Here is a 19516-nt window from a genome sequence, read left to right as displayed (position 1 = left end):
TGCTTATAGCATATTTAACTACACATTTAATGAAATTTTAAATGTACAAACTATTATATTTTCTTATATCTAAAAGCACCTGTTAGAAGACGATGTTTTGTATTACTACCTATTTCCAAAAAGTGACGTTCGTCACTTTTTGGAAATAGCTAGTAATACAAACATAAACCAAAATCCGTACATAATAAAGATGCCATTACCCGCTCAACATAATGGAAACATGTCGGATTAAACACTAAAAAACTCTGAGCGACAGCGAAGAGAACTACTCCAAGCACAAATTACAAAACAGAACCAGGCGAACACTATTGATTTCTATCTTTCGCAACAGATCAGCATCGGATGTAAATCATTCTTGTCTCCTCTAATCTTTCATAATTCCTAAAAGAAAAAGTTTCTTTTGGATTTTTAATATCGTATTCACAGCATTAAATGAGTATCAAAAATCCTCCGCAAATGAACATATTAGGAAGATATTCATTGTTTTTCGGATGTGAAGAATGAAAGTAAGCAATCCATTCGCTAGCAAAATGTTGTTTCATTCCATAAAGTGAAGTAAGAGAATGAAACAGTTCCTAATAAGAACAAATGAACAGAAAAAATTACCAAATCAATCGACTTAAATCTTAATGGTATTATCTGCTCGTAATCATATTGATTTCAAGCTTGATTTCAAGTGTACAGCAAGGATATCATTTGATTTCCAGGCATCTACATAAACACATCCACAAAAGGCATTCCAGTTCAGAAATACTGAACACAAGTTCGTATTGCAAATATCTTCACTTCGATCCGCATATTTCGTTGCTGCAGCTATACGCTGAGAAACTATTGTAAAAACAAGAAACTAATGTTATCAAGTTATAGAGTGTTTGCGTGCTTCAGGTACAAACGGAAATACCACTGATGTTAGAAGTACATAGGTTATTAAAACCTCATATGCTGCCAAAAGTATAGACAAAAAGGAGAAAACGAAAGCCTATATAAAATTTGCAATGAATGGAGTTCATTCACGAACTCAATAAAGAAAGAGCAGGTCTTGTTAAGAAAGTGACAATATAATACTCAATAGTCGTGGTTTTCTAGACTTTAGTATGGTTGTTTTCAGAAAAGGTAAAGTTCTTGAAAATAGATGCGAAATTTCAGTGCTAGTATCTGTGTAGAAACCGAATCGTTCATTTAGATATTGTTTGCTTAGGCGGATCTCTCCCTAGATATTTTAGATTGTAACGTTTTTTACAGGATTCATTACCTTTTCATCTAAAATGTAGGGCATTCAAATGTTTGAATGGAAAGGTGAAAACGAAAGTCATGAAGTTCATTTATAACCTAATTATGGTTTTCCTGTTTCCTGAAATTTAAACCTCTTCGTTCTTAAATGGGTCACCAATTTTATCTCCATGGGATGCTTTTATTTTCGAACATACGATTAAAACAATATGATTTTATTAAAACATGTATTTTAATTTATTTCTTCTTTATTTTTAGTTTAGTATTTCTAAGTTTGACTACAACATTTTCTGGAATCTATCAGCAAAGTTTATAGTTGCAGAAATGCAACTATAAACTTTGCGATAGACGACCTTTTCAGGTAAGAAACGTTATAGAAATGCCGTTCTGTTGAATATTAGAAATCTCTTCGATTTACATTATAATTAAATATACATATAAATTGAAAATCTGACAGCCCAGTAAACAGAAAAAGGCAGTATTCCCAGCATAATTAAAAAACAGCGCACTTGAAAACAAAATGGTTTGCTTCTTTCACAACACATCCACATCTCATAAAAAGCATGTGTGTGTGTGTGTGTGTGTGTGTGTAGAGAGAGAGAGAGAATAAGAAAAATAAAGTAAGTAATCGGAAATTTGGTTGAACTTACCTGATCATTTGCTGCATGTAAACAACTGGCAATTTGCACCATGAGACCAAACATGTAAAAAACATAAACAGCTAAGAATATTCGCATAGATGACGGATGAGCTAAATTGAAAATCTGACAGCCCAGTAAACAGCAAAAGGCAGTGTTCCCAGCATAATTAAAAAAAAGCGCACTTGAAAACAAACTGTTTGCTTCTTTCACAACACAGCAGCATCTCATATAAAGCATGCGTATATCCTCCAATTTGACCATATTCTCTAAGACAATATTTTCCTTTTTCTCTCTTAAAATCTGGTTTACAACAAAGAAAGAATACCTATGAAATTCTGCGAAATAAGAAATCCAGTATAGCATGAGAGCAGGGGAGTTTAACAACAAATATATAACCATCCCTCCTCCTATTAACAGTAGCACATATTGAACTGAAACTGGCCACTTACAGGGTGTTCGGGATAAATTTGACATATTTATAATTAATTATATTTTTCCATAAGTTACATGTATTAACACACACTTCTCTTCATTTAAAAGTTTGGACCCTTCTTCATTCATATACAAGATGTCAGAAAGGATGGATAGCTGGAACCCACCTGAATCATGGAAGAGAATAACTTGTATCATGATGATTCGTGCCCGCCATCAAAATAAGGATATTACGACTGCTGCCCAATGCTCCCTGAATACAGTAAAAACAATCAGGCATGAACTAGAGACTTGCAATGGTGACTACGAGGATGTAGCAAGAAGAAAGATCCCTAGCAGACGATCTGATTGCGTTCGTACAGCAGAATTCCTCGCAAATCTGCAGGAACAGGTGTTGAAGAACCCTGGCATTGGAATTCGGGCTTTGTTCGTGGAGTTGCTAACTGTAGTCAAGCCCTGGATAACAAGGGTAGCCAATGGTAGGCCGTATGTATGGCAGCAGGATTCGGCCCCTTGCCACACCTCTGGGAAAAGTCAAAAATGGTTGTCTGAAAATTTCTACGACTTCACCAGTCCAAATGTTTGGCCTCCAAACTCCCCAGACCTTAACCCCATGGATTATTTTGTATGGGGCGCAGTTGAAAAAGACACCAATCGCACTTCCAGTAATACAAAAGCCCAGTTAATGGATAAAATTAAAACAGTTTTTGCGGCCCTTCCCAGGGAGACTGTAGCATCAGCTTGTTCGAGGTTCCGAAGCAGAATTGAAGCTGTGATCGATGCTAATGGTGGTTATTTTGAGTAAATCTTGTTGATAGTATTGTAAGTAACTCTGCCTGTAATGTTTTTTTGTCAATTCATTAAATTTAATAGATACAAAGAAGATTTTCTTTTTCCTTACGAAACTGTCAAATTTATCCCGAACACCCTGTATCTGAAAAAAAAGATTTTGTGTTTTCCGGTGTAATATATGCAGTTAAGACTGAAAACGTATAGACAAAGATGTGGACAAAAACAATTTTTATTATAATGCCCCTTATTCTGAATGGTTTGGGATGTTTGGCATTTAAATCTGCTTCGAGATTGCAGCAATTGATCGCGAGCGAGATCATTTGATTTCTCTTTTTGAATAAGAAAAACCTCGTGAAAAGAGCAGACGATGCAGTGTAAAAATGGATCATCTGAAATAGAAAATTTAAATTCTTGTCCTCATATTTCTCGTATCTATCCTTTTCAGTGAAGTAAAGTAAAGTAATAATAACGCTATAATTGAGGCATCCATAAAAGGTCTGCCAACTGCATGCACGAATGCGCATGCTGCAGATATCGGAATTTAAAAAACCTTTGAAAAAGTAACTACCACTTAAGATGTTCATCAAAGCAACAAACCTAAATCCTCTGTAGAAGTTACTTTCTGTGAAAGCCATGTTTAGAATTGGAAAAGAAAATAACTTGTTGCTTCGTTACACTCCTGCATTCTAAGCGAACATGAGAGAAAATAAGCCACGAAGACTGGTGCATTTCCTAATAATGACGTAACGTTTTTTTTGCAGAAGTGAATCGATCTAAGTATCGATGTCTTTATGAAGCAACGAAATTACTTTCTTGTCGTTTAATTTTAATGAATGCAATGTACAGCCCTTCATTTTAATGGATAAAATGCGTGCAGTTGAATAATATTGATCTAAATGTTACCAAGATATATATTATGAAGTAATTATTAGACGATGATAATGCAACCTTTTGTAATCCGAACTAGCTCTCAACCTATTCAATTATAGCTACAGATGTGATGCTCTGTCAGCGTGTATCTCATCTTGCAGCCCATCTTGAAGGTGGACTAAAATGCATGTAACTGATATTAGATTTTTTAGAGGACAATAAATTTTTATTGTATTTATAGAAATTTTAATAATTTTATGATAAGCCTGAAATACTTTATTTATGTTTAAACTTTATGCGAAGCAGGTAGACTCTGTTTGCCTTGGAAACTATAAAACATTTTGAAATGGTTCTGAAGGCCTGTTTATTCGAGCTATTAACGTAATCACAGTTAAACCAAATGATTGAGGGTTCGCATCTTACCCCTCACGAATGTTTGCGATTCCCTTTAGTGGGTTTTATCATTCAGTGCGAGCACCCCCATTCCCCTGTCGCTTACTTCAGGGCGAAATGGCTTGAAAATGTTCAATGTTTGCTCTCTTTCAGAGTATGGATTCCGGATTATTTAAAAAATAAGTTTTAAAAAGTATCAAAAATTAATTAAAGCTTAAAACTATTCTTTGTCTATCTATGCTAATATTAAGTGAAATTATTTTTTACAACTATCGTAGGTGCAAATCACATAAAAAATAGAAAAAAAAGTTCCTAAAACACAACGTTTAGACTTGCATCACTTCTGCATTACATAAAAAACTGCCTACTTAATGATAGGTTATTAATGTAAAGGTTTTTGTAATGTGCGTGAGGGGGGTGGGAGAGAAGCGTTTCGGAATGTTGCTAATCAGATAAATCACGAAACAGATAAATACAATTCTGCACTTATTTATTGTTGTTTTGTAAAAAAAAGTCTGTGTAGATTAATAAACTAAACTAATTATGAATGGTCAGAGCTGACTACTACCGGGTGCGTCCCCAGGTGGCGGATCGGGGAACAGCCTTCAGATATGGAGGCTAGCTGCGATATAAGCAGAGCAATCTGGCGAATAAGCAGCCGTGGACCAACAGCGACTGAGCTATCAGGGCGTGGGGGAGCAGAAGTGGCAACTCTGTCTCACTTAAAACCTCACAAAGCCCAATGACAACTCGGTGACATGGCGAGTAGTGCCGCTATTAAATAAGTACCTGCTTGGGTCACTGCCACTGACATTGGGAAGCAGCATTGTCAGTACTGACACAAGGTTGAAGCCAAATGATGACGAAAAAGCTTGTGATCAGAGATTTGCAGATGGCAATATGATTATATTGTGTACGTCTGTAATACTGCGGAGCAGAAAGCAAACGGAGAAACTACTGCTCTACCTTATCTCCAGAACAACCACCATGGCGAGCAAACCCTTACAATTGGCCCCAAGTTCCCGGCGTCCCTTAAATGGGACAGGGGTGCGAAGAATCTCCGGGCTCAAAATGGTGTCCACTTTTAAAATTGCAACTTGGAATGTCAGAACTCTGTATGAAGCTGGCAAATTAAGAAATGCCACAAGAGAAATGAAGAGGCTGGGCATCCGGATTTTGGGAATTTGCGAGACAAGATGGCCAGGATTTGGAAAGTGTCAACAAGATAATACAACAATGTATTACTCTGGGAATATGAGAACAAACATTGACATGGTGTAGCTATAATAGTAGATGAAGAAATCAATAAATCAGTACTAAATTGGATTCCATTTTCTGAAAGGATAATGCTGTTACAACTTAAGGAAAACCCCGTTAACATAAATATCATCCAAGCTTATGCACCCACAGCTGACAAAAGTGAAGAAGATGTTGAAGAGTTTTATGAACACCTAAAAGAGATTAAAAACCTAATAAAGAAACATAATATAAACATAGTGATGGGTGAATTCAATGCAAAAGTAGGAAGAGCGGGTGATGGAGAAATTGTTGGCGAACATGGCTTAGGCACCAGAAATGACAGAGGAGATCGCCTAGTCCAGTTCTGTCAGGAAGAAGATCTAACAATAGCAAATACCTGGTTTAAACTTCCACCCAGAAGACTGTACACTTGGAAATTGCCTCAAGATAACCAACATAACATTGTCCGAAATCAAATTGATTATATACTGATAAATAAAAGATTCCACAGTAGTATAAAGAGTGCAAAGACTTATCCTGGAGCAGATATCTCATCAGACCACAATCCCATAGTTGCAGAAGTACGTCTTAGATTAAAATCAGCTAAAAAATCACAAAAGGAGGAAAGGAAAATTGATGTAGAAAAACTGAAAGATCATAACATAAATAAAAGTGCCAAGACACAGCTTAACCTGCGATTACAACAGATTAACATAGAAGAAAATAAAAGTGTGGAATCTCTTTGGAATAGCTTAAAGAATGCCATCGTAACAACAAGTATTGAAGAAGTAGGTTATGTGAATAATATAAAACAACAGGAATGGATGACAGATGAGATTCTTTCTCTTATTGATACAAGAAGAATGTACAAAAACAAAGACCTAGCCAGGTATACAGAAACACATAACATCATCAAGAAAAAAAATAAAAGAAGCCAAGGAAAATTGGATGAAAAATTTTGTACTGAAATTGAACTGCTTCAGAAGAAACATGATAATTTCAATCTGTATAAAAAAATCAACGAAATTTCCGGAAAACTGAGGAAAAAGCAAGTAGTGTCTCTAAGAGACGAAAATGGAAAAATAGTTCTAGAAGAAGAGAATAAAGCACAGATTTGGATAAAATATGTAACAGAACTTTTCAATGATACTAGACAGAAGCCTATAAATATAAAAGATAACATTCAAGGACCAGCAATCATGAAATGCGAAATAGAGAATGCTATACGAACAAATAAAACAGGAAAAGCCAGTGGACCAGATGGTGTGCAAACAGAATTTTTAAAATTAATAGAACCAGATAACATCAAACTTCTTGAAAAACTATTTAATGAAATATATGAAAGTGATGAATTTCCATCGGATTGGCTCAAATGTACATTTATCACTATCCCAAAGAAACCCAAAGCGAATTCCTGTGGTGACTTCCGACTTATTAGCCTAATGAGCCAAACATTAAAAATATTTTTGAAAGTAATTCAGAATCGCATTTATAGAAAAAGTGAAGAAACTCTAAGTGAAACACAATTCGGCTTTCGGAATAGTTTTGGTACTAGAGAGGCCCTTTTCTGTACCCAAATATTGATACAAAAATGCATAGAAAAACAGAAATCTGTCTTTATGTGTTTCATAGATTTTGAAAAAGCATTCGACAAAGTCAGACACACTAACTTAATAGAAGTCCTTCAACAAACAAGGCTAGACGAACAAGACATAAGACTAATAACAAATCTGTATTGGAATCAGTCAGCTACCGTTCAATTAGACAACATTACCACCAGTGATATTAACATCAAAAGAGGAGTGAGACAAGGATGTGTGCTCTCACCACTGCGGTTCAACATATACGCAGAGGTAATCTTTAAAAAAGCATTGAAAGAATGTCCAGAGGGAATCACAATAAATGGAAAGATTGTTAACAACCTACTATATGCAGATGACACCGTGCTAATTGCAGATAACATTATGGATCTCCAAAAACTCATTGACAGAGTATACATAGAAAGCCAAAGAATGGGAATAAATATAAACATCAAAAAGACAAAATACATGCTCATCAGCAAACATCCAGCCTCATCAATGAAACTCAATGGGAAAAATATTGATCAAGTGTCAAGATATAAATATCTTGGTTGTTGGCTTAATGAACGGTGGGATCCAGAAATAGATATAAAGACAAGGATTGAAGTTGCACGGCAGTCCTTCATGAAAACTAGAACACTATTCTGCAATAAAGACGTAAACATGGAAGTCAGATGCCGAATGCTGAAATGTTAAGTGTGGTCTATTCTGCTCTATGGAGTTGAAACATGGACATTGAAGGCGACAACCAAAAGAAAATCGAAGCCTTTGAGATGTAGCTATACAGAAGAATGCTAAAGATATCATGGACAGAAAAAATTACCAATGAAGAGGTCTTAAAATCCATTGGCAAAGCTAAACATCTTGTACAAATAATCAAGAAACGAAAAACATCATATCTTGGCCACATCATGAGAAACAGTAAATACCAACTTCTACAAACTATTTTGGTAGGAAGAAATGATGGCAAAGGAACTAGAGGAAGAAAAAGAATATCATGGTTTGACAACATCAAGACGTGGACAGGAAAGAGCAGTGCACAACTGCTCAGATTAGCACAAGACCGGTTTGTTCGCCAAGATGGTCGCTGACCTTCGATAGACGATAGCACAATAAGAAGAAGGATTATGAATGGTTACGTAGTTTTTTTTATTATTATTATTTTTATTTTTTAATTGCAAGTGCATTTGCGCAGTAATCTGTTTCGGATAAGAATAAACAAGAGATTCCACATTTTTAACCTTTCAAAATCTCTTAACACAACCACGCTACTGACCAGGACGTATATATATACATCCACATTTACATGGATGCGAAGTGCATATTAAAATTGCAATACCATTGATATTTCATTGAAATTTATGATGGAAACGAAGCTTTTGGGGATGCGTATTTGATCTTTAATGGCCGGTAAGATGGTTAAATTAATTAACTCAGACCTGAATAATAACATGGCGATTTATTGATCCATCCATATCATGCAACTTCTGACTACCAACCATAAAAGATCACAGCAATTAAAGAAAAAAAACATTAATAATATACAAAAGGTTCTTACTCAGTGAAATGTAAAATAGCTTTTTATTTTTAAATAATAATGTCAGTTATTTCAATAAATAAAAAAACATTGATTTTGCGTTCAAATTAATAATGTTTATTATCAGATATTTGTTTGGTAGAAAACTGAAGTATTTAGCTTTAAAGAGCTTGTTATTTTTCTCCTCTGAGTAATCACTGAAAAGTTCGTATAATTAAAATTAAACGTGTAACGATATTTATAAAATTTAAATATTGTTACATATTGTAAAGATTTTAAAAAAATATTTCTCCATGCAAGAATTATACTTAACTGATTCCTCTCCCTTCGAAAAAGCGCCCTTCGTTTCTAAGAGTATCAGGACTTATAGAGAAATCCCTGCTACAACAGCTAACGTGACATTATCCCTGCTTTCTCCCTTATTTTGATATCAATTTCAAAGATGATACTTCTATCCCCGCTTATTACCTGTGATGTTGAGAGCATAAGCGAAAACCTGAGTTACAGACTTGTTAAGCGGTGACAAGCGTCGTCAGATTGTCTTCAGCTCAAACCAATTATTTGTGGTAGAGGATATTGTCCAGTGATTTTGATGTTTTTCTCAACAGAAGTGCAGAATCACAGATATAAATGTTTTACATAAGTTGTTACGTTATAAAACTCCAGTAGCCAGCTGAAAAAATCCTCGTCCAATAGCATAGACATATCTTTTACAATCATCCGACTTCACAGCCTGCCTGGCTGGGTGGTTAGAATATCCGCTCTTCAACCAAGAAGCTGTGCGTTCGAATCCTGACTAGGCATGGATGTTTGTGATTATTCTACTTACAGCTTTTCTATATGTACTGCTGTGTTCTGGCGTAGTGTGACATTTGATGTCTTTACGCCATGAAATTCAAATCCAAACAAATCCGATTTTACTTTCAGCAGATAAGATTCTCTTGGAATTATCCATTATGCTATCTCCTTCAGTGTGGAGATCGAGCGTGGTAGAAACTCAACACGCTATTTTGTACGATGAGACGACGGTCGAACTAAAAAGAAGGAAACGAATAACGAAGAGTGATGTTGAGAGCATCAGCGAAAAATTGAATCATAGAAAATAAAATTTTAATCCTTCCCAAGAGAGTACGATATTGCATAAATCTCTTTATTTTATTTACTCTAGATTTTCGGAATTTTAAGAAAAACTTTTTCTTTGTTACTTTTAATGTCACTTTCGTATTATATAGGAATTTTTCACAAATTATGAAAAATAAGAAATGCAAGACAAAATTATTTTTCGTGACATAATCAGTATGAAATTCATTATTGCAGTCATTATTACAATTATTGATTGAATTATTTGAAGTTGTATTTTCTTGCACTTCAAATAAAAGTCTATTGAAGTAGTTTCAGTGAATCAATTGGAAATAAAGAACGAATTAAGAATAATAAAAAAATGAGTATAAAGCGTCGCAATATTAAATCTTTTACAGTTTGATTTTTTCTCTGAGCAATTTTACAGCAATTAATTGTTTCAGTTTTGCAGCAATCCAGTATCAAAGATATCGTATATTTTTCTAATAGCTACATAAATATTCATAAAAACACATTCCAATTCACACATAAAAACAATGCATATCTCATTAATATGGATTCGGGTCTTTGGATTCTTTTGAAACGTACTGCAAATTGCCAAACAGCACGTAGTTTTAAAACAGCACATACCAATGCAAAATACCCAACATTTTAGAGTTAAGTAGAAGTTTCATTTAGAGGTTGCTCTACTTGAAATGCATATTCCCAATTAGATAAAATGAAATTTTTGTCTTATAAATACGGAAATCTCTGCTTTCTCCGAATTTTTCCAAGATCTATTTTATTATTGGAATTACGTTCAATATTCTGAAGATGTGGTACTAAAACCATTTCCAGTGAGGAAGGCAAAAAAATTAATTAATTTTTGTTTGTTAAGGTGGAGCTGTTGGCTATCTTATATTTTACCTTTTATTGCCGCCACTAAAGCGTATTTCTTTGCCATTTATTGACGCGACATACTCCAATATTTGACTACGTAGGCAAAAAATTACGATCCGCATTTCATAACCCATACGTTCAGTTATGCATTTTTTAGTCGATAAAAGACGTTTATAGCTCTATAGTGCTGTATATACATAGGAAACAGTTGAAACGGGTGAAATATATTGATATTAGTTAGCTGGAGGTTGTACTTGCAATACTTGCGGAAATATCGTGAAGAAGATTGTTCTGAAGAATAGAGGCAAATGAAGTTGAAGAAGTGATGTTATGCAGTCCCTGTACGTGTTATCATATGCTTACTGGAAATTAAAGAGAATGACCGATGCCTGTTCGGTTCAGAAGAGGGTCCATGGAAATGCTTGTCATAAAACAGGAAGAAGAAACAGACAGTCTGTGAGATTATTTGATTTGCCGAACTATTCTCTTCTTGTCCAAATTTGAAATTTTAGTGAGGTTATTAGTCTACTATTCCAAACGTGAACAGAGTTCCAAGGCTTTATGGATATCACTCGATAATGGTCGCTCTTGGATTGCTGAAAAAGTGGAAAAGGACAATGGGGATTTCTTTGATAGCTAATGTAGCTATGGATGTGATGTATCTGTGATAGAAAAAGCTAGAGTAAATTCCACTACATTGAAACGTATGAGGACGAAGATAAATTGAAGATTTGTTTTTCTTTTTTAATTAGAAAAAAGACAAAAATATGCTTAGGTTGTCCTCATCTCAAAAGAATTTGGAGACGAACATTTAAATTATTGTTTTAGGAGATGTAATTGGACATGGCAGTATTTTTCAAATGAGTAGAAAATCTTATGTTCAAAACTAAAACTATGGGTTTGATTTGAGATAAGTGAGAGAAGACATTGAAGTATAGAAGAAAAGTGAGCTAGCAAAGTACAAAACCCTGTATTGATGAAATCTTGACACAGCAATGTCTGCTATCATAATATGCAGTGAAAGATCATAGAGAAAACTGGCAAACCAAATTGCCAATGATGACTAACCATAGGGTGCAAATTTGCTTAGTCTGCTGCTGCTGCTGCTGTAGCAGAACTTCCAAATGTTGACATCAGCAGCAAAAATTTTCAAACCTTTGAATAGCGCATGTACAGAAAGTTGTGATTCAGTGATACAGTGCTTCCCAAACTTCTGGATGTCAGGGCTTCGTTTGGAAAAATTAAAATATTTAACGGCCCCTCGAAAACAAAAATCGTAATATACAAATATATTATTGTTATATTTATCGTATTTATATTCACTACAAAACATACACAGCAAATATTGCAAAAATCAAATGCAAATATTACATTTATAGCATCTTATACGCATTTGACATGGCACATTATTTATATAATTAGATATCTATTAATTATCTATTGAACCGTAAAACGATTAGTAATAAAGAAAGAATTAAAAAAATAAAAGAAGTTTAATAACAATTTAATGTGATGGATGTGTTTCAATAATGCTACACAAAAATTCAATATCAGGTGAAATATTTGAAACTGCAATTCTTAGATTTCTGCTTTGAAATGAAACTTATATGAATAAGCATACATTTACTAATATTCATTAAGCGCCGCAACACGCAGGAAGTAAAATTTGTGAACCCGAACCAATCTGTGATTTTTTTTCGATTAAAATATAAAGAATAACAAAAAAGAAATAATAAATAATAAAAATTAAATACGTTTCTTTTAAGATAAAAAAACTACTTAGTCCTAAAATATTTTCAATTTGTTTCCATTATTTCACGCCAACATTCAACAAAACCTACTGCCCCCAAGGGGGCTGCGGCCCACAGTTTGGGAAGTGCTGATCTAGAAAGCCTATAGAGCAACAAATGATATTAGTATCATTGATTAACTAGTGGGACTTCCAGTGTAGAAGGCGTTGGCTAGTAAGGACTTCGTTCATTATTTTGGAGAAGACTCAGTTGAGAGAACAGTGGAGCACAGACTGATGTTAGACTTATCTTTTTATGGATTGAAAAGAATACATTCTTTCTTTCTTTTTTCCATGGTCTTGGGAGGATAACAGCTAAATATGAAAACGTGTAGATAAGATACAATGATATTAATGATAGAGATGATATTTTTCTTATAATAAAGATTTATTTGTTAATTTTCTGCAAAATCTTATAGGAATGACGTAGTGGTTTCTGGTAACATTGCAGGGGATTTTCTTGATTCATGTAGAGAGGAGTTGGAGACGAATGATACCACATCAGCATTTTCTTTAGTTATTGTTACAATACTATCTTCTGTAGAGAGAGAGAGAGAGAGAGAGAGGTATATATACATATATACAAAGAGAAGAAGCTTGTGTATGTTTATAATTTTGTACAAATGCCAGTTGCACAAGACTACTTTGAGTTTGTGCAATTACCTGCACTGTGGAATAGTTATAGGTCTGTGGTCACTAGGCATCTACAGATGCCGTATGGTCACTCCTATGCTCGATGATGTTCCACACCAGGTCTCGCCATGTACTCCTATTGTTTGCCTTTCTGGCAGCCTCAACTCTCTGAAGATCAGTCACTCCACACACGCCATCCATCTCATTGATGGTCTACCCCTGCCTCTTTTTCCAGGAACTTTACCTTCTATTACTGTTCTGAGAAGTCCTCCTTCCATCCTTTCTATGTGTCCAAAATATTTTAACTTTCTTCTCTCAATATCCTTAAGGAGCCTTAAAGTTCTACTAATCTTTTCTAACACCCATTCATTTGTACGCCTTTCAGTGTATGATATCCTCAACAACCTTCTGTAACACCACATCTCAAAAGCAGATATCCGTTTCTTATCTGACTTCTTTAGGTTCCAAGTCTCGCATCCATAAGTCGCTGTTGGAAAAACAACTGCATCTAAAATCCTCAACTTTGTTCCCATGGAGATAGATCCATCCTTCCAGATTTTAGACAGGTCTCTGACTGTTGTTTTAGCCATTCCTAACATTTTTCTGACATCTTCTGAACAGTAATTCTTCACATTAATAATGGATTTCAGGTACCCAAACTTGCTGACTTCCTCAATTCTTTCTCCATTAAGATACATTTGTTTCTCAAGAACTTCTCTGTCTGTTTTTCCTTTGAGAACCATGAGCTTTGCCTTGCTGGAATTGAGTTGAAGTCATCTGTTATTACTGATCTTGTTAACTTTGTCAAGAATTAGTTCTAGTTCTTCTATGTCATTACAAAGGAGTACTGTATCATCAGCATACCTCAGATTACTGATCAATCTACCTCCTATCGTAATTCTTGTCCTGAGCTCATCTAATGCTTCACGCATGATGTCCTCTGCATATATACTAAACAAGTGAGGAGAAAGTAAACATCCTTGTCTAACTCCTTTTCCAACTTGAAGCCAGTCAGTCAACCCAACACCTGTTCTTACTGTCGCTTCTTGCTCCTTGTACAAGTTGGCTATCAACCTGATAGTGTGTTGAGGAAAACCCATTATATTCATTAATTCCCACAGTTTTACATGCTCAACACAGTCAAATGCTTTAGAGTAGTCTCAGAAACACATTACCAGAGGGAGTCTGATTTCTTTATATTTTTCTATGATCTGTCTAAGGCAAAGGATCTGATTTCTGGTGCCCCTACCTTTCCTACAACCTGCTTGTTCCTCGGGCATCTCTGCCTCAACTTTGGCCTCAATCCTATTTAGCATGATCTTTAATAAAATTTTGCTTGCATGAGATATAAAACTAATAGTTCTATAATTCTTGCATGCCTTCATATCACCTTTCTTGTGTAGTGGTATGAAAACTGACTTCTTCCAGTCTCTAGGCCATGATCCTGGAATAGTTGCATGACTTCAATATAGAAATATAATGAAGTTGGAAAATTTTTATCATGCTAGTTTTAACATACTGATTTTTTTCCCTATCTTTAAAAAAAAATCGTAGTACATTTTTTGGAAAAGCTGTTGGATAGGTATAGTTAATGGTTATCAATAGATAATAATCCTTAAGAACAAAATATTCTGAAATGTCATACAAAGCATTAACAGTATAAATCATAATAAGAACAGTATCTTTTCCCAATGAAGGTATTTCTCCTGAATAAATAAAACTGCTCACAGTACAATTAGTGTAGCTCAGATTAAACAGAGCATCCATTGTTCAGATTTGCGATGCTCTTTGACTGGAAATATATGGCTTGGAATTCCATCCAGGACCGGAACTTCAAAATTTAAATACGTCATCAAATGCTTCGAAAATTATATAGATCTGGCATCACTGCACATTCCGTTGAATCTTATCCAACTTGCGGAACATTCGTGATTTCATCACGGGAAGTCTCAAATGATCTGGAAATGTTTGTGCGAGTATAAATAAGGCTTGAAATGGCAAGATGGCAACGACTGTGGTGCATGATATAAAAACAATATTTTCTAGTATAGAAAACTGGGAAAAAATTTAATTGGACGTAAGCGGGCCCGACTGTGGAGCGTCGACGTCAACAAATTCAGATTCACAGAATATCACTCCGAAAGTAAAATAAAGAAAGTATGTGGCAGAATATTTAGATTTCAGTTTTACAAAGACTGAAGTGATTGAAGAAGAAAGACCACTTTGTTTGTTGGAAAATTTTGGCGGCTGATAGCATGAAACCGAATAAACTTAAACGACATTTGGAAACACTTCATAAGGACTATGTTAACAAACCTCGAGAGATCTTTTCTGCAAAACTGAAAAGCAAAAATCCAGCATTACAAAAGCTTTGTCTGAAAATGAAAAAGCTTTACTAGCTTCTTACAACGTTGCATATAAAATAGCTAGGTGCAAAAAGCTCCACACTGTCGGGGAAGATCTAATTCTGTCAGCTGCGATTGATACGGTAGAAGCTATGCTTAGAGAACGTCTTACTAAACAACTACAGTGCATACCTCTATCAAATGATACTATTGCTCGGCGAATTGGTGATATATGTGATGATATGCAGCAATAACTTTTGTCGAAGCTTTCTGAACAATTATTCTCAATTCAGCTTGACGAGGCTACAGATAGCAACACGGATTGTCATTTAATTGCTTATGTTCGATTTTGCAATGTATCACCAGTTGAAGGGTTATTGTTTTGTAAACCAATAGAAAGAAGAACCCACAACACCTGAATTGTTCAAAATATTGGACGATTGTATATGCAAAACAAACATATAGTGGAAACATTGTGTTGGAATTTGAACTGGTAGTGCTCGAGTTGTGTCAGGAAGATTTAAAAGTTCACGATTCCTTGTTAGAGAAAAATCTCCCCAATGTATTTGAACACATTGCATGATTCATTGATCAGCTCTTCCTGCAAAGAAAATGAGTCCTGGTCTTTACATGTGTCAACAACAGTTATAACCGTGGTGAATTATATAAAAAATGAGACCCTAAAAATAAAACTGTTTTCGGAACTTTGCAAAGACATAGCTGAAACTGACATTCAGCGTTACTTTTCACTTCGAGACAAGATGGTTATCAAAGAGAAAATGTTTACAACGTGTTTAAATTAAGAGACGAAATGTCAATCTTCTTGGAAGAGGGATATTAGGTAGAAGCAGAGAATTATAGAGACCGCTTATTTGTGATGAAATAGAAAGTGACATAGAAATGAGAATCGTTTGCAAATGTGGATGAATTTATCAAAACCTACAAAATAGAAGAGAAACACATCAAAATCTCATTTACAACTATTTCAAATCATCTAACAATGTTGAGGAAGAAATTTATAAACTATTTTATAACTGACGACAACAGAATGGCAATGAACGAGTGTGTTTAGAAACCAGTTTCAAATTACCCCTGAAGGTTTATTATTATTATTATTATTATTATTATTATTATTATTATTATTATTATTATTATTATTATTATTATACAACAATTATATACAACAACATTAAACTCAAACTTGAGGAAATATATAAGAAAGCTGCAAAGAAAATCAGAATTCTCTCAAACAACCCCAAATCCTTGGATAACACAAAACTTAATCCTAGAAATACACAGAAAGGACGCTCTATGGAAAGAATTAAAGCGACATCCAAATAACAGCTTTAAAAACTGAATATAAGAAAACAAGGAATCGTCTTACAACACAAATAAGGAATGCAAAAAAGAAACTACTATAGAGACAAATTAATCTCTGCACAAAACAACATCTGGCATCTGATCAACGAGATGCTAGATTGTGCTCCCAACACCACCGCCTCCGAAACCATAAAACACAGCTTCATGAAAGACGCAAAACCTATCCAGCAACTAGCAAATGACTTTAAGCAATACTTTGCAGGCTCCATACAAGAACTACACAGAAATATTCCCCAATCACAAAACGTGATCCTCCACTTGGATCTCAATCAAAACAGACATTATGGTTCCCTACCATAAAAGAAGCAGAACTTCTCTCTGTAATACATCAAATCAAACCAAATAAAGGCCCAGGAATTGATGGTATAAGACCTAAAGATATCAAGCAACCTGCAACTAGCTTAGGTCCGATCCTACTCAATTTAATAAATAAAATTCTGCTTCTTGGAGACACTTGTGACATTATGATTAAGAATTATAGACACGTAAACACAAGATTATGTTAATATTTGCCAATTTCAGTCTGACAATAACAGACTATCTTCAGTGGCTACATAGGAACAGTTTTTAAGAAGGTGGAATACCAACAATTGATCATTCAAAATTAGAACAAGTCGCGTGATTTAACATTGCTAAGCATTAAAGAGAGGAAACATTTCATCAGCGTGATGATTAAACTATAGGTATTAATTTAAAATTTCATGTAATAATCTTAATTTATAAGTAACATTAGACTAATGTGGAATTACAAGTCTCAATTTAAAAAGAAAAAAATTAATGTGTTATGCAGATTAAACGTTCCCATATTTTTGATAAGGAAATAGAGTCACTTCCATTGAAGTTAGGGCGTTGAAGTAAGGCCTCAGCACTTTCTTTAAATAGGCGTTCAAATTTATAGCGAAATCCGCGTAGTAGGCGATTCTTGGAGCAGAAGATGTTGTGGCTTGTCTCTATCCCGTGCTGAGCCAATCCAGACTTATCGGATTTGTTATGCTGAATGTATGATTGATGTTCTGGAATTCATTTTTCTATAGAGCGTCCTGTTTGTACAAAGAAAGACAGATTGCAGTTACAAGAACTTGATACACACCAGACAGGGACATAGTTGAGCGTTTATCTTTAGAAGAGGGTAAATAGGTGGATATTTTGTTAATAGGTATATAAGTGGTTTTAAATCATATTTCTTCAGAATTCTTGAAATTGGTTGTGAAATCCAGGATATATATGGAAATGGAACTCAACGTATTGAATCTTTGTTGTTCTGGATTTGATTGTAGGAATAGAAAAGATGTTGTGTACTTTTTTCAGAGAAGCCGTTTACTTTCATGTGATGTTTGACAGTTGAAAGTTCTTTTTGTAATTCATGAGAAGTTGAACAATTAGTTATAGCTCGTCGGATTAAACATTTTATGATTCCTTTTTTTTTATAAGGATGATGAGCAGATTATTCGAGAATATATTGGTCATCGGATGAGGAGGAAGTCTAAAAAGGATAATTTGTTGTCTTTTTCAATCTCCATTGTAAACTTAATACGAGAATGTAACGAATTGATTCTTGCTAAAACGGAAGGTAAGGAATCTCTGTTATGAGGCCACACTGAAAACGATGTCGTCTATATATCTTACCCAAAAGGATGGTTGAGGGGATATAGATGAAACCAGGACGTCTTCTAGATGTTCCAAATAAAAGTTGGCTAGAGCAGGCGAAAGTGGACTTCCTATGGCTGTTCCTTCAACTTGGTTGTAGAATTTGTTTTGACAAGAAATATCCAGAGTGCCTCACGAAATCAAATTATTTTATAATATATTGTGGGAAGATGTCAGCAAGTAATTGTAAAGTCTCTTTATCGAAGCTCACCATAAGAACAGAAGGTTGTATGAGATATGTGATGAAAGGGACGGGAAGATTTGGAGCTTCCCCGGAGAGCATTCAAAGTAAATACAATGAACCACTGCTTTGAAATGAAACTCAAATGAATAAGCACATGAAATACGAAGCGCTTAATGAATATTAAGCTGCGTATTTCAGTGCTTAATATTTATTAAGCGCTGAAGTACGCAGGAAGCGAAGTTTGTGAACGAACACCAATGTGTGAATTTTTCCATAAATATATAAAAAATAACAAAAAAAAGTTAAATACGTTTCTTTTAAGATAAGAAAAATCTACTTAGTCTTAAAACATTTTAAATTTGTTTTCATTATTTCACGTTTTTTTATGATTTAATAATTTAATAATAATTTAATATTTAATAATGAAACAAACACAATTTGTTTCATTATTTCACAGCAAAACCTACGGCCCCCCAAGGGGGCCGCGGCCCACAGTTTGGGAAGCGTTGCACTAGATGACCCTTAACTATATCCCATGCTACTAACATCCTTACCCTGCAGTGTTTTATGCCATGGTGCAGATTTAAGCTTCTTACTAAGCAAGTCATAATCATTTCTTCTGTTTTCTCTTCTCATATATTCTTATAATTCTCTTTTTTTATCAATTTTTTAATACTTTTACCACCAGGCGTGAGATACTGATTGGCGATAATTTGCTATTATAGTCCAAGAACCTCTCCTATGCAATGGAATAAGACCAGACAAGACTGCATGATCACTTCACCAATTGGAGGCAATGTTTTCAACTTGGTTATGGATAGCTCTTCTGATCCTATGACCAGGTCCAATACCCCCACCCTTAGTC

Source organism: Typopeltis vanoorti, chromosome 16 (assembly GCF_054136105.1).
Source record: "Typopeltis vanoorti isolate ZY-2024b chromosome 16, IOZ_Tvanoo_1.0, whole genome shotgun sequence".
NCBI classification, from domain to species: domain Eukaryota; kingdom Metazoa; phylum Arthropoda; class Arachnida; order Uropygi; family Thelyphonidae; genus Typopeltis; species Typopeltis vanoorti.
Note: the sequence above shows the minus strand (reverse complement) of the source record.